Here is a 26,627-nt window from a genome sequence, read left to right on the forward strand (position 1 = left end):
CTCCCCCCCACCCCCAACATACCATGGTACGTAAGTTATTTTTGTTATTGTTTTGTTATTAGTTATTCACAAAACTATTCCCCTTACCTATTGGAGATAATTGAGATATTACTGTGTACTCAAAAGATATCTGTCTATACCCTAAGGAAAATTAATCCTTAACAAAAATTTGCTGATTTTTGTATTTAAGTGACTAAGAAGAAAATGTTTGGATCCTTTGCTCTCCTCTGCACTCGCCATTCCACTGGGTTTATGGGAGCTGACAAAACAAAATTTCCAGAACTTAAACCACTTGATGTCCCTCTTTCCACACAGTGAAAAAGCACACCAAAGATGAACAACTTCCCAGACCAAAGGAAGGTAGTGCCCAAACCTGCTTGTATCTTAAAGTAAGATTAGAGACTTTAATCATTTAGATTAAAAATTTCGCCCCTCAGACAAGCTCAATTGGAGGCCATTCTAGTGGGTAGTTCGTTCACAGTGTTCAGAGCAATAAATGTATATTAATTCTTCTGCAAACATATAGCGCTTCTCTGTGCCTCTGTTTAGGTTCCTCAAAGACAGTGTTTTGATAAATCTATAAATACACATAATCATGTTTGGTGAGGTGGTTTAAAATAATTTAATAATCTATTTCAGATAGAGGAGAGACATGTTTGCTCTGCAAGGAGAATTTCCCACTGTTTGTTGTCATGAAACATTGTAGCCTGTTTTGAAAGATCTTAAGTTAATTCAGGAGCCATATTATAGGAAATTCAATTCCATAGCCTGCCTTCTCGGTAGGTCGCTCACACCAGTGTCTGGGCTACCTCATCAATATGGATCCAATAAACTGTAACCTTATTCCTCTAAGGAGATATATTTTTTCCTGTGACTTATTCTACATATGCCATGCTTAGATTTTTGGTTCTTTTTCAGAACCATTTTGCAATTATTGTTACTTAGAAAGTCTGGATAGGGTGTTCTGTCCTGTAATAAATATAATCTTAGCATTTGGCAAAAGATGATGTCCATAGGTCACAGCTTTCATGAGATTTTAAGTGTTAGGGTTGGAAAGGTTCTTAAATATTTCTACTTAGAGTCTTTATTTAATTCATTAGCAAACTGTGGCCCCAACAAGTTTAAGCAGCTAGTTGCAATTCCAGGGCTAGAGAGGTGGGATTGCATCATGGCTAAGTGCTTTAGCTATGAAGCTGCTGTTTACTAACTGTGCAACCTTGTACAACTTACGTAACCTCTCTGTGCTTCAGTTCCATATCTAAAAATGAAATAATGATAGCACCTAATTTACAGGGCTATTGTGAGGATTACAAATGAAAAGAATATGGGTTAAAGTCTTAGCACACTGCGTGGTACGTAATACATGGTACTCAGTAAGTGTTATTAGAATTAGGATTCATATCTCCTACCTCTCAGTTGATTGCTTATAGCTGTACCACACTGTCTCTCCTAACATCCCTTGAACATAGTGTTTCTCATTTAGAATTGATTAAATATTTTATGAAAGAGCTCACATTTAAAACATATCATCTTAACCATTTATTTCCATATAGGAGATGGTCATGTAATAAATGAAGAATTTAGAATGAAGTGAAAAATGAAACAATGTATGTCTGAATATATTCAGGTACTACACTGTACAGTACATTACTTTTTAATACAGCCATGATCCCTAATTTGCATATACAACTGGCCACTTTAGTAACTAATTAGATAAATTGAGCCCAATTAACCAATATAAATGTATTACAAATGCACATCTGGGATGCAAAAGTGTTACTGGAAACTCATTGGAACTCCAATTTCCAGTAAAGAGAACCCTTGATTTTTCAATAAAAGAGGAAATATCTATTTTGAGTCCATGTAGATGATATGGATTTAGCAATGATTTGTGCTTCAATTATAATCACTTACTGCCTTTTAAAGAGAGATTTACTTCTTTACAGCTCCTATGAAGACATACCACTATAACAACAGTGGCTAATCTTAGATATATGATGTTGTCCACCTATTAAACTGTGTAGTCAGCTCTGTGAGTTGAGCCATGGCTTAGAGAATTAAGTTTTGCCTCTTTTCTTATTAGGTAAGTGTGGGAAATACTTTAGGTCACCTACTACACTGTCATTCTCACCAGCCTTATTTCTTGTAGAACTCTAATTTTTGCAAATATTGGGTGATAATGTGTTTTAGGGGAAGCTGGGGTTCCCCTTAGCCTTGAGAAGTACATCTTAAATAGGCTAATTTACACATTCTAATTCTAATTATTACCTTTCAGTGATTGAGTAAGATGTGGGTTTTTGATGTGATTTTGTCCTATGAGTACTGAGAGTCTTTGGCCAAGGGGTTGGTGAGAGGGGATTGTTTCCTTGTAAAATTCATACTTAGAAGGAAACACTTCTGCCTCTGATTATTGTCATCTTTACATGATGCCTGAAATTGCAGAAGCCATCTTAGGGCCATGAGGAGAATCAGCCTCAGAGGACAAGCCAACATGCTTAGGTTACAGAGTGGAGAGTTGGAAGGAAGCTGGGTCCTTCTTGACACTGGCAAATTACCACGTGAACTCACCACATAGCCATTCTGCCTCTGGACTGCCTGCTTGGTGATATAATAAAAGTCATTATTTAAGCCAGTTTTAGTTGGTCTTCTGTTTTCTAAAAAAAATACACTAACTGAAACCGTGTGAAGTCACTCAGTTATAGTGCTGCTTTCTTTGCATTCTTTGATCACAGTTGCCAGAAGGAGCTGAAGTCTGAAAATTGCTCGTAGGACCTGGCATAGCATGGGACTCATCTCTTGTGATTCCACTTGACGGTTACCACTATTTCAATATTTGTAAGTATTTAAACTTATTTAACCAGTGATACATTTTTATAGCTGAGTTAGAATTTTAGGTACAATTGTGTAAAATAAAATCATAAAATTATTAGTCACCTAAACTACCTTTTGTGCTATAGTTTCTTTTCCCCTCTTAAGCGCTTTGGATACAGCCATGGAGTTCAGGACACGTAAGGAGATCATTGAATGGGGGATGACTCCCATCAACACAAGGAACGATGCAGAATTTTTGGAATTTAGCATAGCCATCTCCTTTGAGCGGATGTACTGTCTTAACAAAAATGCTTTAATGTCTTAAAATTAACTTTTTTTTTTTTAGTGTTGAGTACAGAATCACATAATAGCAGCTGTGGATTAAGAAGACTGAACATATGTGAACTGAGATTGGTGTTGTGTTAAATGAAACAAAATTAATTTGATATATTTAATATATTTTTCTGCTGGATGGTTTCTAGATATAGATGTGAATTGATTAATGTAAATCACCAGGGTTATGGTTTATGGTAGTCTTTTAAAGTAGATGCAATTGCATAAAGATCAAGTCTATAGGGAGGTCTCACCACCTTTGGAAACTGTTCCTCAATGATTTTACTCCTGAATAAGTCACTGCATTTTGGGTGACATTCCTTTACATGTCCTCACCAACTATAGTTACTGACAGAATAGTATCCCCTTTAACCAGTGAGTCACTTTTCTCTGAATGCTATGGTTTCATCAAGAGGTTTATCTTTAGACTCACCAGGGACCAAACCATGAATGTGGGGAATGGGGTCTCCTTTAAGGGACACTATGCACTCAGGTATTTCTGTCAGTCATCTGGGCAAAGAACATGGGAAGTGAACAGAACAGATGGAGCTTGTTAAAAGAGACCCTTAGGAAGGTCCTCAATCCTTGACATTGCTGCTAGTGATCGCTTCTTCTCTTGGTAATAAATAGACTAATAGACCATTATCATTGTTCTCAAGGAACAAAGCTCTTGTGTCCCTTTCTGGTAGACAGACTACTGCATATCTACATTGAGGAAGAAAATATGCCTGCTTATGCTTAAAGCCTACACATTGAGAACATCTGCCCACCAGCATGTTTCGTTAGTTCTGTCTGTCTATAAGAGAGAGATTGGTGAGAAACGCATTCCTTCCTGTCCAATATAAGGCAAAACAAAGGTGTGCCTGAATATCACCGTGGGTTTTCAATTTCTGCCCATAGAATAGTAGAACTTTCCTGAGGACTTCTGGATACTTGCTGGAAAACCTCTCCAACTCAGTTCCTATAGAAACTCACCAGTAGGGGGTGAAGTTGAAGAACATTCTCCTTACTAAAGTATCACAAGAATGAAAAAGCAAGTATCCAATGTGCTCAATACTAACATAAAGCCAGTAGATGAACAACTGCACACCCACATGGTTTAAGCTTTTTTCTTAAGCAGTACATTTAGAGGAGGATGTGAAAACACTTCAGTTGTCTCTATAGCATTCTTTCTATGATTTGCGCCTCTTCAAGAAGGTAACAATGGACATAATTGAAGCACTTTAGCTATTGTCACGTAATCCATTGAGTATGTAGTTGTCTTATATATGCTTTGATCTATGCATCCCTTGTGGATCATACCCAACTTCCTGTTTTGTTTTTCAGCATATTTGCTTTATTAGTTCAAATGCCAATTTTCCTGCCCACTCAAGTAAGATGTAAAGCGCAGGAGGGAGTCTGAGTCTTTCTCTTCCCCTTTGCCTCATTTGAGCCATTCTTTGGCCTAAATGTTTAGAGAGCACACCTGTCCCACAATTAGCATTTAATGACAACCGTAAGGCCCACAGTTTCAGATATGCAGGGATCAAAGGCTGCAGCTGAGGGAAGAAGCAAACACACCAAAATAGATAGATCTGCCTTGGTTAAGGAAGATTACAGATAGAAATGTGCTCTCTCTGTCTCTTTTTGTCTTGTGGACATGCTGAGATTTTAGAACTGACGCCATTAATCAATCTGTACTAAAACAGAAACAGTTGAAAATATGTAATAGAATATCAGTGGAATAAAAAACAAACCTTTAACTAAGCATGATTTTTTTTGAAGTCAGAGGATGTTGCCAGCCTGTTTTTGATGTAATTGAAAATGTTTAGAAGCTTTCCTGAAGAGTTGATTAATATATCAAAATCAAAAAAGGCAATTTGGAGTCTAATTTTGTTTGTTTACCGTGTAATACAGGATTCTTGGCTTTGAAATTCTGCCATGCAGGGTGAAAAATGACTGCCAGTGTGAAACAAAGTAGTCTTTCAAAGGAACGTTGTGTCTAATAGGGAGCAGCTGATACCAGCCCAATGCTGGGTATCTGGAATTACAATATCTTAATCAGTGTGATTGGATTCTTATTGGCAGAGTAGAGAGTCAAATTTGGCTAAGAGAAAGTATTCACCCCCTTCAGGAGCCATATTACAAAGTGAGGTTTTTTGGGGAGGCGCTCTGGAGGAACAAGGGCAGTTTGGGCTGTTGATCGCTGCATGGATGAGCACATCCCCACATGTGCACAGAGGTAGAAGTGATGTCACGAGGGATGGGTTGGCATAGCTCCTGCAACAGGGCCTAGAATCTCTGATGATACTTTAAGAAGCTTTCCCAATGCCTTCTTGATTTTCTAAATCTAAATGAACTAAAATAGGTAATTATACTCTGGCACTCAGCTTTTGGAAGAAGAAGCCTTAGTTCAAGAAAACTTGCTGTGCAAGAAAAAAACTGAATGAACTCTTATCAAGAGTTTCCATCTCTTTGGTTGAAAATATGAATATTCAAAGAGAGATAGATGCTGCCCTAGAGTGATCTTTCATCTTCCCTTTTCCAGGGAAGTCCTAATTTCATATAGTTTCCGCATTATTTCTATTACTGGCATCTCCCCTAAACCACAGTATTTTTGTGGTGATATCTGCTAGACTGTCTTTAAAACCCAGAAGCAATATAAAAAGTCTCTTACAGGATCACAGGTTTTGGTTTGAGGTTCAGAAAGTAGGGTCCTTATATGTAGAAGGAGGGACTGCAAAACAAACAAACAAAAAAACCCACATAAAATTAACCTAATTTCACATCCCTTTGGGTAGGTACTGAAGTATCCAGGCCTGATTCTCACGTGGCCTCTGGTTGAATAAATATCTCCCCTGACAGATTGAGAGCTCATGGCTCAGAAGGCATCTAATTACTAGTAAGCTTTGTATTTTTAGCCAAACCTATTTACTATAGCCCTACGTACCAGAAACAACAGAAAATGTCCTCTGGTTTCATACGACAGTCCTGCAGATATGAAGATATCTGCGTCTTTTCTCTCCCAGGATGAGGTTCACCAGCTCTTTAATCATTTCATTCATAGCAAGACTTTTACTGTTCACACTCTAGTTTTGGTTTTCCTGTTCTAGCTTCTGTAGAATAAAACTGAAACTCTTTTCGCTTAAAAATATCTCCAATAAAGCTAACTGTTTTAGTTCATTTTAACAGCCACATCTTATTATTGGTTTAGATCAAATTTGTAGTCAATTAATGCCTCTTGGTCTATTTCAAATAAATGATAATTCTCCCCGTCACCTGTACATTTGATTCTTAAAATTGGCATATGAGAATTGGCATATTATCTTTACCATGTATTTTTAAAATACTGGCCTACCATTTAAATATGTCAAAGACTTGTGAAATCTTGATTTTTCACCTAAGATACTGTTTTTCTTGTCAGCCAGCCTCTAATTTAAGTAGGTTTCCCATGTTTTTATAAGTGTTATCATAGTATTGTAAAAAAGGAAGCACTTTTAAGTGAAGCAGATCTTGGAGTTTAATCCCAGCTTCATCATGTACCCACTGTCTAATTTTGGGCAAGTTTTTTATTTTTTATTTTTAAAAAATTTTATTAATCCAAACCAGACAAAAACCCTCCACCACCATCTCTGCCACCACTCTCTTCCAAAAAGTAGTGGAGTGAGAGGGAGTGAGGGAGTAGATAAAACCAAACATTCTCTTGGGAGCCAATTACGTCATGCAGAAATGCAGAGGAAGGAGACAACACAAGAATGGCAACAGATGAAAGAGGCAGGCAGAACCAAACACATCACAAAGTTTGCAACCTAGAGAGTTGACAGTTGTGTTGTTTTAGTATGGGGAAGAGAGAGCCCAGATTTTCTAGCAACCTCAAAGATGGTTGGTTTCACTAGGGAGGTATCTTCTCTCCACTGGCCAGGGCACTTAGAGAAGTGGGGATGGGTGGAGGGTAAGATTTAAACTCCCTGAGCCCAGTTTACTCATCTGAGAGTGAAGATAATTTCTACCTCTTAGGTTTGTTGTGAGAATTTGCAGTAGTGTAAGAGCCCAGTACAGTGCCTATCACGTGGTAGGTAATGGTCAGGGAAATAATAATAATAAATGTTTCATTGACAAGGACTTGGAATCAATTTTCTTATTTTTTCTCCTTATTTGGGTCAGAGTTAAATGTTTTGGGTAGAGCCAGGGACTGGGACTGTGTAACCACTAGAGACCATTCTCCAAGTTGACATATATTAATGGACAAATACTATTGAGCAGTAAATATTTTTTGAGCACAACTATTTTTCAGCACTCTTCTAAGGACTAGGGATGTAGTGGTAAAAAAAAGACAACAAAGTTCCTGTCCTCGTGGAAATGTCATTCAAAAGGCACATAAGATATAACTTATATCCATATAACATAAGGATATCATTCATGTAGAATTTATTGGCTCTGGAAGAGGAGGAGATAGACAAATTATGCATGTATGGGTATATATGTGTATATAAATATATAATATATGAAATGTACATAATACAATGCCAGCTAGCTGTGAGAGCTAGGATAATTTTATACAAATAGTCATATATTCAATATAATAGATAATGGCATGAACTATGTAGAAAAATAAAATAAGATACTCATAGCATGATGGGGCAAATGCTACATATATATATATATATATATATATATTTTTTTTTTTTTTTTTTTTGAGACAGAGTCTCATGCTCTTACCTGTGCTAGAGTACAGTGATGTCATCATGGGTCACTGTCTTCTCAAACTCTTGGGCTTAAGTGATCTTCCTGCTGTCTCAACCTCCTGAGTAGGTGGGACTATAGATGTGTGCCACCATGCCTGGCTATCTTATATCAGATGATTAAAGACCTCTCTAAGGAGCTGATATTTGGGCAGAATCCTGATGGAGGGAGAACATGAGCTATGTAACTCTCTCAAGGAGAATTATTCCTGCAGGGGTGTCCCACCTTTTGACTTCTTTGTTCACACATTTAAGTCACACATTAAATGCAAAAACATTAACAAAATCTGATGAGCAAAAAAAAAAAAAAGGTCCTTAAATAATTTTCGTGATACCTGCCACCATAGTTAAGCAAAAAAGTACTCACACAGTCCTCAGATGGTCCATGGGCTGTGGGTTGGACAACCTGTCAGGTATTGACTTGTAAATTCAGCTTTTTATGGTATAAATGGTCAATAAGGCTTTTGTTCCCTTAACAGCACTATCTTAACTATCAGATCCCCAAGAGCTTCTGCAAATATGCTTATCCTGTTTCATTTAAACCACAGATGGAGCTGAGCCTGGCTGTGGCTCTGGAGAGCCATGGGATTTGTGTTCCATTGCCTCAGGTTCTTTTCTCCTTGGGGTTTCTCTTTGAGCAAGTGTGCAACTTCATGGAGCATCAAGCAAAGAAGGGGACTCCATGACCCAGCCAGATCACCTGGAGTCAATCCTGTGTGCCCACAGGGAGATGGGCACCTCATCAAAGCTGCTCTGGCGTCCCTGGGAGTAGTGCGTGCATGGCAACTTCACTTTCACCAGGCCTCAAAACAACAGAAGAAAGAGACATGTGGGATCTTTGTTATTTTGCCCAGTGAATCCGTCCGGGTCCTAGTGATCACCACTTCCTTTCCTAGGCACTCACACATCCTCCATCTGATCATTAGAGAATATCACCTTGTTCCCTTAACAGCACTATCTTAACTTCAAAATCAAGCTTGCACACTCATAGGTCATGGAATACGCTTTTTTTTCGTTTATGTTGAAAAACTGGAATGCTATTTTTCTAGCTCCATTGCCCCAGCGTCTTTTCTGTTCTCTATGATCCCTTTAAGAATACTGACAGCGACTCTTAGATTGCATCTGCAAAATCTCTTTATACTCTGGGATGTAATTTGTTTAGACCTGGAGACTTCAACTCATTTAAAACAGGGAGATGGTCTCTTGCTATCACTTTACTTATCTCATACTTCAATTCCTTCTAAACTACATTTATTCAACCTTCCCGAGTTTAAAGATCATTCTCCTTGATAAAGAAGATGGAAATACAACAGGAGTTGAGATATATGACTTTCTTTTTGTTGTTTGTTAATGTTATATCATCTGCCCCAAGCAGTGAGTTTGTGTTTTTTAGATTTATCTTTCTACTTTGATTGTAACTGAAAAGGGCGTGCTTGCGTGCATGTGTGCATTTCTGACTTGGTAGATGAAAGCTTAAGCATATTCCACTTCAGCTCATTGAGGGATGCATTTCTTTCTTTCTTTCTTTTTTCTTTTTTGCAGTTTTTGGCTGGGGCTGGGTTTGAACCCACCACCTCCAGTGTATGGGGCCGGTGCCCTACTCCTTTCAGCCACAGGTGCCACTCCTAGGATGCATTTCTTTATTGTGCTCATTCAGTTCAATAATGCTACACACATTTCCTCTTATTTTAGCATGTGGTTTTGAGTGAAGGCTCTAGAACAGTGATTTTCAATCCATGTGCCATGAGAAGATCTTAGGTGTGCCATAAAAATTTTTTAAAGATTATTAAATTATATTCAAAAGACGTTCATAGCACAGTAAGTATATTTTTTAAACTCTTTTAAAAAATCAACGTAATTAAAGTGTGCCACAGAAATTTAACTATAGGTTCAAGTGTGCCATGAGATAAAAAAAGGTTGAAAAGCACTGCTCTAGAACCACACTATCCAGGGTTAAATTCTGGCTATTCTATTTCCTAAAATAGTGAGACCTCGGGTAAGTTAGTTAACGTTTCTGAACCTAAGTCACCTCATCTAAAATGTAGATAATACTGCTTACCTCCTAGGGTTGAAAGTAAATGATTTAATATACACAACGGGCTTAGCACAGTGCTTGGCACATGGTAAGTGCTCACCACCATCACCATTGGGATTTCTAAGGTATCCCTATTATCTTTCATGTGTATTTTAAACTGTGTGGCCATACCAGAGATCTTTCTGGTAAGTCACAGTTAGTGCTATGGTTAGGGCAAACTCAATCCAATTCTTTGTATCTAGCCCCAAACAATGAGAATTGAAATAAATAATGATGATAGGAGTCTCTCAAAGACCAGGAATCATCAAAGACATGTGAAATTACATTTAGTGTGCTCATGGCAGCAGCAAAGTGAATGTACTTTGCAGACTCTCTGCTGACTCTAGTTTGAAATAAATACACAGAAAAGGACTGTCTTCTTAATCAGAGAATCCAAGTAACCATTTCCAAGCCTTCTGGCTTATTTTGAAAGCTTCAGGAAAAACTTACTTTAGTCCCAGAGGAGGCCGAACAGATCCCTAACACCTCGCAGGAATCCTAAAATATTATTTCCTAATCATATGAAAAGATAAACTTGGAATTACTATGGGAACCTTGAGCCTATCAGATCTTTGGATCATGTTGGGGCTGTTGGCGTAAACGTTAATAGAATTTGATTGGTTGGTATAGGGAGAGCCTCTCCATCCTCCTGAACTTGATGGATTTTCTTTGGTGTGACAATCATCACATTCCTGGACTTCTTTGATTAGAGAAAGAACTAAACTTACTTAACTCAGATCTTTCTTTCTTGGAACTCTCCTAACTCCTGGACACTCACATGTGTTGGAAACTTATAGAAGCTTCTACTGCCTGGGTGGGGAGGGTCCTCCAGTATTCCAGAGAGAGAGAGATATCATTTATCTATCCCCCTTCATACCTCAGGTGGTGCAAACAATTAAAATGAAGATAACTAATAGTCGTTAGAGTCAGCAAGGTAGGAACCAAGGTAATCTGGATCAGCAGGGCATTTACTCCTGTGGGGCAGCCAAAATCAAGTATCATCATGGCTCTGCCCCAAAGAGGGAAATATAGGCTTTAGTACCATAGATACTACCTGTCAGTTAGTTATTTGGAATTGTTGGCAACCATTCTGCTGTCCAAACTTTGCTGCCTATTTTGTAACATGTGGTTCAGCATGGTTCTCCCTTCACTCTTATCCATGGGGCTGTGTATAGTAACATTCAGCCTGTCCTTGGTTTCCAACCTGCTCAAGTTAACTGTACGATCCCAAATTTTGTTTCATGTTGTGCATCGAGCACCTTGAGTTCTATTGGATCAAATGTAAAGCAAAGTGCAGAACCATGGGAGGAGTTCAGCATGATGTGCTATACTCATATTTGGATGACTGTATGTGTTGGGATTGCTTTGGAAATAATGCTTTCAATTCTCTTTTATTGCATATATCAGAACAATTTCCTGTTAGCTAATATGATGTTTTGACTTGGTTTTGGTGTGTTTTAGTACAAATACCCGGGGATAAATTCTTAAATTAAATGCTTCCCCGAGACAAATTCCTTGATTGATTTGACAGTCTTTAGGCAACCTGTAAGAAAATGATCTGATTGACTTTCTCCTGGGAAAAACCTGCCCTTAATACTACTGCTTTTAAGTAAATAGAGAACAAATAAAACATAAATCTACAAACCTGTGCCCACAAAGGAGCTATTGGCAACATCTAAGCAGAAGCAAAAACTAAAATAAAGATGATTAGAAAGTGAATTTCAGGGGTTAGGGTATGAGACTTTTTTTTCCCCCCCCTTTGGTAGTGGGTAGAGGAGTGTCACTTTCCTGGGGAAAAGGGAAAGTTTGAAGAGGGTCGAGAGCAGAGGCCATATAGATGCATAGAAACTAAGAATGGAAATTTCTTAAAATTTTTATGTTGTGCACAATCTATCCAGTGCCTAGAGACATTTTTTGTCCCCTCCTAACAAGTGTATACCAAGCTGAAATCTTTGCTGAGCCAGAGAGGGATGAAAAGCATGTTGCAGTGTGAAAAGAAAGCAAGGGGTGGCCTTGATGCACAGGATCTGGATATGAAAGTGAAGAACCTAAGAAAACTGATTAATGAGCGTGATTCAAAAAGATTGACCAGAGGAAAGTACCCTGGGTGTATTAGGCAGAACCACCCGGGGGAAGAAGAGAATGAGCGGGGGAAAAACTGGAGTTCTCAGGATAAAGAATCAAAAAGAACCCTGGTTAGCCACAATATCATACCAGGAGAGCCTGAAGATTGTGAGACTTCTCTGGGATTTGGATAGGGGATTGGTTTTCCCAGGGGCCAGATACTAGAGTAGAATCTAAGTTCAAAACCCATGAAACATTTATTGATCAACTGCCATGTACCATCACTGTGTTGGGTCTTGGAGATAGAATAGCGATCAGCGGGCAGCGCCTGTGGCTCAGTCGGTAAGGCGCCGGCCCCATATACCGAGGGTGATGGATTCAAACCCGGCCCCAGCCAAACTGCAACCAAAGAATAGCCGGGCGTTGTGGCGGGCGCCTATAGTCCCAGCTACTCGGGAGGCTGAGGCAAGAGAATCGCTTAAGCCCAGGAGTTGGAGGTTGCTGTGAGCTGTGTGAGGCCACGGCACTCTACCGAGGGCCATAAAGTGAGACCCTGTCTCTACAAAAAAAAAAAAAAGAATAGCGATCAGCTCTTGCCCTTCTGCGGCAGGCAATTCAGTAGAGCAAATTAAAAAGTTGCAAGTAGGGGAAGACTTCTGACTTCGGTCTTCCCCTTTGCCAAAAGCTCTAGTGCTTTTTTACTCCTGCTGTATTCATTTCTGTCTATAAAAATCCTATCTTACCACTGAGGAAAAAAAAAAAGTTGCAAGTGCTATGTGGTACAGGGTGCCATGGCAACACGTAGGCTGTACTTGATCCAGTAGCTGGGAATAAGGTCAGGAAAATGTTTCTGGAGGAATTTCTGTCTAAGCGGAGGTCTGAAGGACAGTTGGAGCCAGGCAATCAAGGAACAAGGAAGAGCATTCAAGGCAGAGAGACTAGGATGTGGGAAGGCTCAGGGATGGGCAAGACAGAGCTTCAGGGTTAGGGATTCAGAAACCTGAAAGTGGGTCAACGCTGCACTCCAGGTAGTAGCTTTGCCTGAGATTTGGGTCTACAGAAAAAGTGAAAAAGGGTCTTGGCAAGGTCATGAGGTGGAAAACATGCCTTGGTGTCTGTTCCTTGGGATGAAAGGGGCAGGACAATGAAAATGGCATTGAGGGGAGTCCCCAGAACTTGGTGGAGAGGCCGGGGAGCACGTTGACAAGGAGGTCAGCAGGACAGTGCAGTGGGTTTCACAAGACTCTCTGGACACCTGGGCAATGCACAGAGGGACAGCATGCTGCCTTGTCCAGGAGAAAACAATAACACCACACAGGAAAGTGAGCCTCATGCATGGCCAGGGAAGAAAAAAGACAATTTGGTTTCATATGTTACATTTTAATAATAGTCATTTGTAACTGCATAATGAAATTTGTGAACAAAAGTTCATTTCCAGAAGAATAATCTCTAACTGATATGCAGTGCCTCAGTAGGATTTGGCCAGGTTTTAATTTTAGTTTGAATAAATAATGTAAGATACTAGCTTGGGTGAGATAAAAGGAAATCTTTCTACTTTCATCTCTTCATGATGGAAATAATAACTACTTTATTTCAAAACAAGTTTCCAATTAGTTTCTGTGAAATATTATTATCCCCCTTTTCCAGATACTGTAGCTCATTTTGAAACTTAATTTTGATAATATATAAACATTTCTGAAACTTACTCTACAGGAATGACAGTTATATTTGAAGGGAAGAACGCTGCTGGGCTGTAACGATATTATTTGGTACAGTTCTAAATAATAGTAAAAATGATAAAGGGGAATCAGTCAAAGCATAATCTCATTTCATGGCTATTTATGACCTAGCCTGGACTTATCTTCACCCGAGAGCATAGATCAAACAAAGCCAGTTTCTACAAAGTTGTTGAATGGAATTTTTTTCTTTAACTCTAGCACTTCACTTACGGTTATAGATCATCTTATTACTATTTAAAGAGGTTCTATATTTGAATAACCAATGAATCCATGCAGCAAACATAAAAACTGAGCAATAATTGGGGCAGTGCCTGTGACTCTAAGGAGTAGGGTGCTGGCTCCATATTCTGGAGGTGGCGGGTTCAAGCCCAGCCCCAGCCAAAAACTGAAAAACAAAAAAAACCCCCAAATACCAAAAAAACTGAGCAACAATTATGTGCCAGACACAGGGCATGGGGCTCATGTGGTCAATCACGTAGATGTGACTTCCTCCTTTGGGGCATTTACGGTCCAGAGGAGGAGGCAGGTGTTAAAAAATTCCTCTCTCTCTCTCTCTCTCACACACACACACAAATACACATGCAGGCACATCCAGTTAAACTAATGGAAACAAGAGATCTAGGCTGATTTGGAAACATGTAATAGGAAGATTCGAACTAGTCATGTTGTATAAGGAAAGGCTTTGATTTGATTCTGTTGAGATGGGGTATAAATTAGTTAAGATACAGGCTAAACTGCTTTAGCAAAGATGCCATATTTCCATGGCTTCAGTAAGACATGTTTGTTTCTCTCTTATATGACAGTCCGAAGGTGGCAGTTGAAGGTTGGTGGACAACTCTGCCATCCTCAACACCTGGCGTCCCAGCCTAGTCCTGAGTGCGTCATTTCAAGGCAGGAGGAGGGGAGAGAGAAATAGCTTGCAAGAGGTGACCTTGAAGCTCTATACATTGTTGTTGCTTGGCTGGAACTTAATGCCATAGCCACACCTAGCTACAAGGTAGGCTGGGAGAAGTCAATAGTGAGAGCTTCCCAAGGAATTCTATTGGTAAAAGGAAGGTGAGGATGGATTCTTGATGGGGGGCAGTGTTTGCCACAGAGATGAAGGATGAGTTAAGAGTTAGGCTGAAGTGAGGGGAGGCAGAAGGGTGGCACATGCAAAGACCACATAACAGAGGCTGTGGTGGCCTTCACAGGAAGTAGGCCACGGACCTATGACACAAAAGGGGACAGATGCAAGGTGGAATCGGTGAGATGGGTAGAAGCCAGACTATGCCCAGCCTTACAGTTCAAGCTAAGAAGTTTTGTTATTATTCTAGCACAAAATGAAGCCATTTGGAGTTTAAAGCAGCAGGAAGGAATCCATGAAAAATTCACTCTTTAAAAAGATCACCTAAAAAAAAAAAAAAAAAGATTCACCTGCCACAGTGTGGAGAATAGAGTCGAGGGCACGAGAGTGAGCACACCATGTCAGATGCCGTGCTGGGAGTTGGGGAAAGGCAGTGAGCAAGACAGACCAGTCTCGGCCCTCCTGGAGTTTGCATTCCGTGGGAAGGAAAGAGAAAGCTGAGGAGATACAGGAGCCACAGGGGATAGCTTTCCTACTACAGAGCAGGAAGGAATTGTCAGTGGCACTTCGCAAACTGGGAGAAGCCCTGGTTTTGCTTTAACTGTAACTTCTATCTCCCCTAAAATGGAGGAAGACCAACATGGGTGATTCAAGCTGGATACATTTCTCTCTAGATTATTTTTTAAAATAGGGGTAAAATTTACACAATGTAAAAGTAACTATTAACCATTAAACAACATAATTCATGGGCATTTAGTGCATTCACAGTGTTGTATAATTACCATCTCTATCTAGTCCTAAGATATTTTCATCACCCCAAAAGGGAACCTCATACCTATTAGGCAATTACTCCCATCTTTCTCCAGATCCCAGAAACCTTCTGTGTATGGATTTGCACATTCTGGTGGTTTTAAGTAAATGGAATCATACAACATATAGCTTCTGGTGACTGGTTTCTTTCACTTAGGATGATGTTTTCAAGGTTCATCTGGTACTACACTCCCTTTCATGGCTGAATGATATTCTGTTGTATAGATCAAATGCATTTTCTTTATCCATTCATTCACTGATGTATATTTAGGCTGTTTCCAATTTTTGGCCATTGTAAATACTGCTGCTGTGAACATTTGTGTTAATTAGTTCCCCCCACCCCAAAGTAAGTTTTTTCACTTCTATGCAAAAAAAACAGACTGGAGAAGAAACCAAAGATGAATTGAGTTCTTCTGTCTTGACTTAGCTTTGTGCCAGTGCTCCCTTCAACCCTGAAGGGTAGCACTCCATGTCACAGGAGAGCTGGTGACCCAGGTGCTTTTATAGGTCTGGTTCCTGCCCCACCCCTGCCCCAGGGTCTCACAGTTCTCCTTTCTTGTCTGCCCCATTTCTTTTCTTCATCCAAGCCCTTCTCTTCTCTTGGTGGGATTTCCATGGTCTCTGCAAGAAATTCTACATCTCTGCTTTTGCCTCTTGTCTTTTCTTCCCTCTTTCCATCATTCATACCTGGAAATGTCACATCCCTTACAGATTTTCCAGACTCTTCTGCCCTTAGTGACTACCATCCCTCAAAGCCAACATGGTGTCATAATTTGGGGAAGGTGGAAACAGAGTAGGAACATGGGGAGAGCTCTATTGACATGTAGGGAGGGCAGCTGGTTTGTTCTCTTCTGTTCATTTATTCACTCATTTTTTTTTTTTTGCGAGTTTTCAAAATAATATGAAGGTACAAATTTTTAGGTTCCATTGCTCTCACTTCCAGGGTAAAGTTCAAGTTGTAGCTGAGTCCTTCACCCAGGGGGTGTGCTGAACACCCTCATATTGTGCACATTAGGTCAGATCCATGACTAGGTATCTAGATACCCAGAAGAACAAAAATCATTTTACCACAAAGATATATTGCACCACAAAGATAGCTCAATTCATAATTGCCAACTTGTGGAAGCAGCCCAAATGCCCATCAACCCATAAATGGATTAACAAACTGTGGCATATACATATACCATGGAGTACTATTTAGCCATGAGAAAAGATAGAGACTTTACATCTTTTATGGTTACCTGGATGGAGTTGAAACACATTCACTCATTTTCAACTCATTCTTTGAACAAGCATTTACCGAGCATCCACTCTGTATAAGAAACTAATGCTAAAGATTCAGACAGAGACACGTGGTTGAGCTCTTGGAATTCACAGACAAGTCAAATGTATTAAAAAAACAGACAAGACAACCTGGACTTTTAATAGGGAATAAACAAAGTGTTGGAGCTTGGACAAAGCTGGTCGGCAAGGCATATTTGAGAAACTTCAAGGGCACTTTAGGGGAGAAGTTCCTCTATCCAATTTTTTCCCTAGATCCTACAAAAAATAAAAATCGTACCATTTAATTTGTGTTTTAAGTCAGACCTGACCATTATCTATGAATTATTCCAGTTAAATAAACTGAGGCACAGAATTCTCAGGCTCAAGCCATTAGTAATAAAGTGGTAATTTGAGTGAAATTTTTCCCTGATGTGTTCTTGAATCCCTCACCCCATAAGCTCATTTTTCTACAATTGCAGTGTATGATTCTCTGTTTTTCTTCTCTCTATGCAGAAAGGCAGTCTGGTGGTGCTATTTTTCAGATGAAGAAAGCAAGGCTGGGGGAGTTTACCCAAGGCCACTTATCACTTTTATGGCGGAGCCAGAATCACAACTCCTACCCTTTGAGTTTCTAGCCTGTTGCCTAGCTACCAACCTCCCTGCCTCTTCCACTGCACAGCAGCTGAGCAGGCACTTAATAATCATAATTGATGGTGCTGGGTAAAAGGGAGAGTTCAGAGTATTTCTGGGGAGTTTGTTTTCACCTACCAATAAATTCTCCTCCTCCTGTGGTCAATAACCTATATCCATTTATTTTAGATAGCACCCCTGTCTTTGTTTACAATGATGCTTTCTTATCTACATTGATGATTTCTCTTTTTTCCCTTTCTCAGCTATTCTTTCTGGGTGAATTTCAGTTGCTGCTTACAGGTAGTATACATAAAAAGAGGAAATAGATATAGTGTCCTATATCTAGCGCTAGTGTCCTAAGACTTCCAAGGGAGGAGTCTCACTATAGAAATTTTAAGAAATCACTTGATCTTAGCCAAAAGGCCGAGAAGCGATGAGAAATTTTAAGAATTCAATTCAGTGAAAGTTACATAAATTCCTGCAGAAAGTAACATTTCAAATTTGTAAAGTATTAGCTTCCTTTATTATGTTAAAAAGATGTTTCAGGTACTAATAGGAATAAAAAGATAAATTTGTTTATCATTTCCACTGTGGTTTATCAAGTGCCTTGTATATGTCAAACACTGGGGATTCTATGGTTTTCCTCTTATTGCTTATGGTTTTCTTCTTATTGCTTATGGTCCAGGAGGAATCAGACAATCTCAAATGATCACACAAGTAGACAATTGCAACTTTTATACGTGCCTGCAAGAAGAATTACAGGGAGCTCTTGGTGCCCATGACAGGTGGAGTTGACACAGTCAGGGAAGGCTTCCCAGGGAAGTGATACTTGAGTTGAGTTCCAATGAATAAGTATGGTAGAACTAGATGAGGAGGAAAGGAAAGAGTGTTCTGGGAAGAGGAAAAAACATGTTCAAAGGCTCTGTGGTGGATGAGAACATGTGGAATCCAGGACTAGTGTGGTTTGAATGAAGTCAGAGGGTGAGAAGAAGCTGGAGAAGTGGAGAGAGGCCAGACCATGCACTGTATCAGACACTTGTGCTGCTGCACCACATCAGTGTCACTTGACTTCCAGGCACGTGACAGTGAACAGTGCCACACCAGCTTTCACTGACTACGTGCTGACCTCATTCCAGTTGTGCCTGGGGCTTGTTTGGTCCCCAAACCTGGGGCCTTTGCAGAAGACCACCGACAGCCACATGTAAGCAGCCCAGAAGTACCACAGAGTCCGTGTCCATGAGGTAACTCTCAAGCATTGGTGGACAAAAGTCAATGGGTAAATGCTACCCCTCCTTTTCTCTGGTGGGCCTTTCTGAGATGCGGCCCCTGTGGTCTCCCAGGAATTCTGTACAGAATGGGTCCTAGTTGCTCACAGTGGTGGACAGCTTCCTTATTCATTTCCTCCTCTGTTTGACTTGCTTTCCCTAACTCATGATTCCTGCTCTCTGATGGCACAGATGAAATAGGGAGAGACATGTATACCAGGAAGAGGACCAAGGTGCAAGCATTGAGGAATTCCAGTATTGACTTGGAATTCTCCTATGTAAAGGAGAATTAGCTTGAAGATAGAAGATGGAGTAGCCAGAGAGCTAGAATGCTTCCTAGATTTCTTGCAATTCAGAGTCTTTTTTTTTTAATTTTATTTATTTATTTATTTATTTTTATTGTTGGGGATTCATTGAGGGTACAATAAGCCAGGTGCAATTCAGAGTCTTAAAACCAGACTCAAGCTCGACTACTGACAGTATTGTTGACAATTATAGTACCACGAGTTAAGTGTTGTGTTATAGGCATGAACTTCCAGTATTCCCTATGGAGCACAAAGAGGCAAATGAGGTAGAGAAAAGCATCATGTGAGAAGTTCAGAAAGATGAACAGTATTTTGTCACTTGGAGAAGAGAAAAGCTGCAGGTCCAAGTTGAACTTATGCAGGAGAATTCAGGAAGGACTTGGATCAGATCAATGAGAATTTTAGGAAATGGGTGAGGACTGAATATGGGTTGGCTAAGGGGAAGAGCTGTTGGAAGACCTTTGTGTATGGCTGTTTGTCTTAGGGATTGATTATATCACTCCTTCAATTAAAAAAACCATCTTGAAGTTGGTCTTTTATCTGGTTTGGCTGGATGGTAGAGAGTATTATCTGGTATTTTCTTTCTTTTTTTTTTTTGGCACAAGAAAGGATAAATCTAAGAGGTTTTTATAAGGTGAATATTGACTAGTTGTTTTCTGTTGTTACCTAAGTGAAGACAGAAAGAAATATCTGATTATATTTCAACAAAGGCGATTTAAGTAAAACATTATGAAGACTTTTCTTATCGGTAACATTTATTTTACATGTCTGCATCAGCCTTCCAATTTATAGGCTCAATGAGACAATAACAGTCAAAGATAGAAAGGCTATACACCAAGCAAGCAAACAAACAAAACTATAAATAAATAAAATTGCTAAGCTTATTGGGGATGGATGAGTTGTGGCAGTTGCATCTGGGCCAATCACAATAGCATTTCCAACTAGCTAGGGATATGTTTCTGGAGGAGTTGTGACTTAGGATCTGATTAGCCAAAAGATTTTGGGCATAGAGGACAATTTTCCAGGCATTCCTGGCAAAGGTTAGGTGTGAGACACAGAATAATGGCTCCCAAAGATGTCCTCATCCTAATACCAGGAAGCTTTGAATGTTAGGTTACATGGCAAGGAAGAATTTAGGTTGCAGATGGTTTGCTTATCAACTGGGGGATAAGCAGTTGATAGGGGGATCTTCCCGGATTATCTTTGAAGGCCTAGTTTAATTGTTGGCTTCTGTTTTTTAAATTTCAAAATATTAAGAGGGTAAAATGTTTGTTACATGCATAGCTTTTATCATACTTCCTTGGGGCCTATAAGTGTGCCTATCACCTGAAGACTGTTCATTGTACCTGTTAGGTAGGGTTTTACCCCTGTCATCCTCCTTCCTTCCTTGGTTTCTAACCATTTTTACTTCTTTCCATGCCCTTGTGTACCTGTTAGTTCCAAATTATTAGACAATATGTGTGGTGTTTTTCCATTCTTGAGATACTTTACTCAGCAGAATGGTCTCTAGTTCTGTCCAAATTGCTGCAAAGGACATCAATTCATTCCTTTCTATAGCTGAGTAGTACTCCATGGTATGTATGTGTGTGTGTGTATCTATCTATCTATCTATCTATCACATTTTGTTAATCTGCTTATGAATTGACAAGCACTTAGGTTGATTTCATATCTTTGCAATTATAAATTGTGCTTCAATAAACATTCAAGTGCAGATGTCTTTCTGATAAAACTTTCTTTTTCTTTCAATAGATGCCTGTAGTGAGATTGCTGGATCTCTTGAGTTTTTTTTTGAGGAATCTCCATACTGTTTTCCAAGGAGGTTGTACTAATTTGCAGTCCCACCAACACTGTGCAAATGTTCTTTTCTCTCTGCATACATGCCAGCATCTATTGTTTTTGAACTTTTTAATAAAAGCATTCTACCAGGGGAAAGGTGATATCTCATTGAGATTTTAAGTTGCATTTCCCTGATGACTAGTGATGCGAAGCATTTTTCATTTTTTTTTTTTGCCATTTATCTATCTTCTTTTGAAGAGCTTGTGTTCCTGTCTTTTACCCAGTTTCTAATGTTTTTGTTTTTCTTGCTGATTTGTTTGAGTTCTTTGTAGATTTGGATATTAGCCCTTAATTGTGAATATTTTCTCCCATTTTGTATGTTGTCTATTTGCTCTATTGATTATTTCCTTTGCTGTGAAGAAGGTTTTTGATTTAATCAAGCCCTATTCAATAAGTGGTGCTGGGAAAATTGGATAGCCACATGCAGAAGAATGAAACAGAATCACAATCTCTTGCCACTCAGAAAAATTAGTTCAAGATGGGTAAAAGACTCCAATGTAAGGCATGAAACCATAAAGATTCTACAAGAAAATGTAGGAAAAACTCTTGAAGACATCAGCCTAGGCAAAGAATCTATAAGACCCGAAAGGTGATTACAGCAACAACAAAAATAAATACATGGGACTTGATTAAATCATAGGCTTCTTTAAAGCAGAATAGGGAGGCAAAAGCTGAAGTCAGCCAAAGAAAGATTTTATGATGTTATACTGCTGACTTTCAAGATGAAGGAAGGTACCATGAGCCATGGAGTGCAGGCAGCCTCCAAAGCTGGAAAAAGCAAGGAAGCAGTTTTTCCCTTACAGCCTCCAGAAAAGGAGGCTCAGTTCTGCAGCTTTTAGCCCAGTAAGACATTTTGGACTTCTGACCTTCAGAATCAATGCTAGCACATTTATGCTGTTTTTACCATCTATGTTTGTGGTAATATGTTATAGTTGCAACAGTGGCCAAGGTGGCCTAAGGAGTGATAGACTCATGGAGTAGGTTTGCTTCTGGGATAGACAGAAGCTAGGTGGAAATAGGGGAGGCCTTTTATTTCCTTTTCTTATTTTATTACATTGGCTAGGATGCATCCAGTATGATGCATGCAGTGTGATGTTGAGTAGGAATGGCAAGGGAGGTCATGTCCTTGGGTTGAGCTGAATGGGAAAGCATTCTGTCTTTCACCATTGCATGCGATATTTCTTTTTCTTTGGGTTCACACGGTGAGTTATAATGATTTGCTTTCAAATGTTGAGCCAGCATTCCTGGGATTCATCCTGTTTGGTTATGATATATTATTCTTTTTATGTAATTCTGGATTTGATTTGCTAGTATTGTGTTGATTATACTGGCTGGCTTCTTGTAGGTATCTATCCAGTTGTGTCTATCCTGCATGAGTGAGTGGTCACATCTCTTCTCTTCCTGCAGGCACCTGTGTGTCTTTGAATTTTGGACCAACTAATTGCCCAGAGACCTCAGTTCTCCAATGGATATGAAAAAAGTCCTGAAAATTTACAATTGTCTTGATTTTTTTTTTTGCGCTAAGGGTTAGAGCAATGCTCTGTCTAGCTCTCTACATGCCCAAGTGGAAACTGAAGGCCCCGCAATTGTTTTTCCTACAATTGTTTGTTTGAGTCAGAATTTTTTTTTTTTATTAAATCATAACTGTATACATTGATATGATCATGGGGCATCATACACTCGCTTCATAGACCATTTGACACATTTTTATCACAGTGGTTAACATAGCCTTTCCGGCATTATCTCAGTTACTGTGCTAAAACCTTTACATTCTACATTTACCAAGTTTCGCAAATACCCCTGTAAGATGCACCACAGGTGTGATCCCACCGATCCCCCTCCCTCTATCCACCCCCGCCTTTCTCACTTTCCCCTATTGTTAAGTTGTAACTGGGTTATAGCTTTCATGTGAGAGCCCCAAATTAGTTTCATAGTAGGGCTGAGTACATTGGGTACTTTTTCTTCCATTCTTGAGATACTTTACTAAGAAGAATATGTTCCAGCTCCATCCATGTAAACATGAAAGAGGTAAAGTCTCCATCTTTCTTTAAGGCTGCATAGTATTCCATGGTATACATATACCACAATTTATTAATCCATTCGTGGATCGATGGGCACTTGGGCTTGTTCCATGACTTAGCTATTATGAATTGGGCTGCAATAAACATTCTGGTACAAATATCTTTGTTATGTTGTGATTTTTGGTCTTCTGGGTATATGCCCAGCAGAGGAATTACAGGATTGAATGGCAGATCTATTTTTAGATCTCTGAGTGTTCTCCATATATCTTTCCAAAAGGAATGTATTAATTTGCATTCCCACCAGCAGTGCAGAAGTGTTCCCTTTTCGCCGCATCCATGCCAACATCTCTGGTCTTGAGATTTTGTGATATAGGCTAGTCTTATTGGAGTTAGATGGTATCTCAAAGTAGTTTTGATTTGCATTTCTCTGATGATTAAAGATGATGAGCATTTTTTCATATGTCTGAAGGCCGTGCGCCTGTCTTCTTCAGAGAAGTTTCTCTTCAAATCCCTTGCCCAGCCTGCGATGGGATCCCTTGTTTTTTTCTTGCTGATGCGTTTGAGTTCTCTGTGGATTCTGGTTATTAAACCTTTGTCAGAGATATACCCTGCAAATATCTTCTCCCATTCTGAGGGCTGTCTGCTTGCTTTGCTTACTGTGTTCTTAGCTGTGCAGAAGCTTTTTAGTTTGATCAAGTCCCAGTAGTGTATTTTTGAAGCTGCTTCAATTGCTTGGGGGGTTCTCCTCATGAAATACTCACCCAGACCAATTTCTTCAAGGGTTTTCCCTGCATTCTCCTCTAGTATTTTTATAGTTTCATGTTTTAAGTTTAAATCTTTAATCCAATGAGAGTCTATCTTAGTTAATGGTGAAAGGTGTGGGTCCAATTTCAGTCTTCTGCAGGTTGCCAGCCAGTTCAGCCAGCACCATTTGTTAAATAGGGAATCTTTTCCCCACTGAATGTTTTTAATTGGCTTGTCAAAAATCAAATAGCGGTAAGTAGCTGGATTCATCTCTTGGTTCTCTATTCTGTTCCAGATATCTACTTCTCTGTTTTTGTGCCAATACCATGCTGTTTTGATCACTATCGATTTGTAGTAAAGTCTGAGGTCTGGTAGTGTGATTCCTCCTGTTTTGTTTTTATTTCTGAGTAATGTCTTGGCTATTCGAGGTTTTTTCTGATTCCATATAAAACGAAGTAATGTTTTTTCAAGATCTTTAAAATATGACAGTGGAGCTTTAATAGGGAGTGTGTTGAAATTATATATTGCTTTGGGTAGTATGGACATTTTGATAATGTTGATTCTTCCTAGCCATGAGCATGGTATGTTTTTCCATTTGTTAACATTTTCAGCTATTTCTTTTCTTAGAGTTTCATAGTTCTCTTTATAGAGATCTTTCACGTCTTTTGTTAGGTAAATTCCCAAATATTTCATCTTCTTTGGCACTACTGTGAATGGGATAACACTGCTTTTTCAACTTGACTGTTGTTGGTGTATATAAAGGCTACCGATTTATGGATGTTGATTTTGTAACCTGAGACGCTGCTGTATTCCTTGATCACTTCTAGGAGTTTTGTAGTAGAGTCCCTAGTGTTTTCCAGATACACAATCATATCATCTGCGAAGAGCGAAAGTTTGATCTCTTCTGACCCTATATGGATACCCTTGATTGCCTTTTCTTCCCTCATTGCGGTGGCTAAAACTTCCATTACAATGTTGAAAAGCAATGGAGACAATGGGCAGCCTTGTCTGGTTCCTGATCTGAGTGGAAATGATTCCAATTTAACTCCATTCAATATGATATTGGCTGTGGGTTTGCTGTAGATGGCCTCTATCAGTTTAAGGAAAGCCCCTTCTAGACCAATTTTCTTGAGTGTTCTGATCATGAAGGGATGCTGGATATTATCAAAAGCTTTTTCTGCATCAATTGAGAGAATCATATGGTCTTTGTTTTTTAATTTGTTTATGTGCTGAATTACATTTATAGATTTACGTATATTGAACCAGCCTTGAGACCCTGGGATAAAACCAACTTGGTCATGATGTATAATTTGTTTGATGTGTTGCTGGATTCTGTTTGTTAGGATCTTGTTGAATATTTTTGCATCTATATTCATTAGTGATATTGGTCTATAATTTTCTTTTCTTGTTGGGTCTTTTCCTGGTTTGGGGATCAGGGTGATGTTTACTTCATAGAACGTGTTGGGTAGTCTTCCTTCTTTTTCTACATTTTGGAACAGGTTGAGTAATATAGGTACTAATTCCTCTTTAAAGGTTTGGTAGAATTCTGACGTGAAACCATCTGGTCCCGGGCTTTTGTTTTTAGGGAGGTTTTGTATAGTTGATGCTATTTCTGAACTTGATATGGGTCTGTTCAACATTTCCACTTGATTCTGGTTAAGTCTTGGAAGGTGGTGTGCTTCCAAGTATCGGTCAATTTCCTTCAGATTTTCATATTTCTGAGAATAAAGTTTCTTGTAATATTCATTAAGGATTTTTTTGGATTTCTGATGAGTCTGTTGTTATTTCGTCTTTGTTGTTTCTGATTGATGATATTAGAGATTTTACTCTTTTTTTCCTGATTAGGTTGGCCAGAGGTTTATCTATTTTATTGACCTTTTCAAAAAACCAACTTTTTGATTTATTGATCTGCTGTATTATTCTTTTGTTTTCAATTTCATTTAATTCTGCTCTAATTTTGGTTATTTCTTTTCTTCTACTGGGTTTGGGGTTGGAATGTTCTTCCTTTTCCAGTTGCTTGAGATGTCCCATTAAGTTGTTAACTTCCTCTCTTTCCGTTCTCTTGAGTAAGGCTTGCAGTGCTATAAATTTCCCTCTTAGAACTGCCTTTGTGGTGTCCCAGAGGTTCTGATAGTTTGTGTCTTCATTGTCGTTTTGTTCCAAAAAATTGGCGATTTCTTTCTTAATCTCATCTTTGACCCAGCTATCATTCAGCATAAGGTTATTTAACTTCCATGTTTTTGTATGAGTATGCAGATTCCTGTTGTTACTCAATTCAAGTTTTATTCCATGATGGTCCGAGAAGATGCATGGACTAGTTTCTATTCCTTTAAATTTACTGAGTTTAGACTTGTGACCTAAAATGTGGTCAATTTTGGAGTAAGTTCCATGGGCTGGTGAGAAGTATGTTTATTCAGTTTTGTTGGGATGAAATGTTCTGTAGATGTCTGCTAAATCTAAATATTGGATGGTTAGGTTTAAATCTAAGATTTCTTTGCTCAGCTTCTTTCTGGAGGATCGATCCAACACTGCCAAAGGAGTGTTGAAATCTCCGACGATTATGGAGCTGGAGGAAATCAAGTTACTTATGTCTGTTAGAGTTTCTCTTATAAATTGAGGTGCATTCTGGTTGGGTGCATAGATATTAATAATTGAGATCTCATCATATTGAGTATTACCCTTAACAAATATGAAGTGACCATTCTTGTCCTTCCTTACTTTTGATGGTTTAAAGCCTACTGTATCTGCAAATAAAATTGCAACACCTGCTTTTTTCTGATTACCATTTGCCTGAAATATGGATGACCATCCTTTCACCCTGAGTCTGTATTTGTCTTTCAAGTTGAGATGTGACTCTTGTATGCAACAAATATCTGGCTTGAGTTTTTGTATCCAGTCAGCTAAGCTATGACTCTTTAGAGGACAGTTTAAGCCATTCACATTGC

At 39.1% G+C, this 26,627-nt stretch overlaps 1 protein-coding gene across 1 annotated transcript in view; it reads left to right on the top strand.

Moving 5' to 3' along the window:
• The first annotated feature begins 249 nt into the window (after window positions 1-249).
• Window positions 250-26,627, top strand: part of CDH13 (cadherin 13) — a 1,454,811-nt gene continuing 1,428,433 nt past the window's right edge. The window contains exons 1-2 of the mRNA XM_053609618.1: window positions 250-363; window positions 2,740-2,835. The gene's annotated coding sequence lies outside the window, so the exon portion shown is untranslated. The remainder of the gene's footprint in view (window positions 364-2,739; window positions 2,836-26,627) is intronic.

This window comes from Nycticebus coucang, chromosome 2, assembly GCF_027406575.1.
Source record: "Nycticebus coucang isolate mNycCou1 chromosome 2, mNycCou1.pri, whole genome shotgun sequence".
Taxonomy (NCBI): domain Eukaryota; kingdom Metazoa; phylum Chordata; class Mammalia; order Primates; family Lorisidae; genus Nycticebus; species Nycticebus coucang.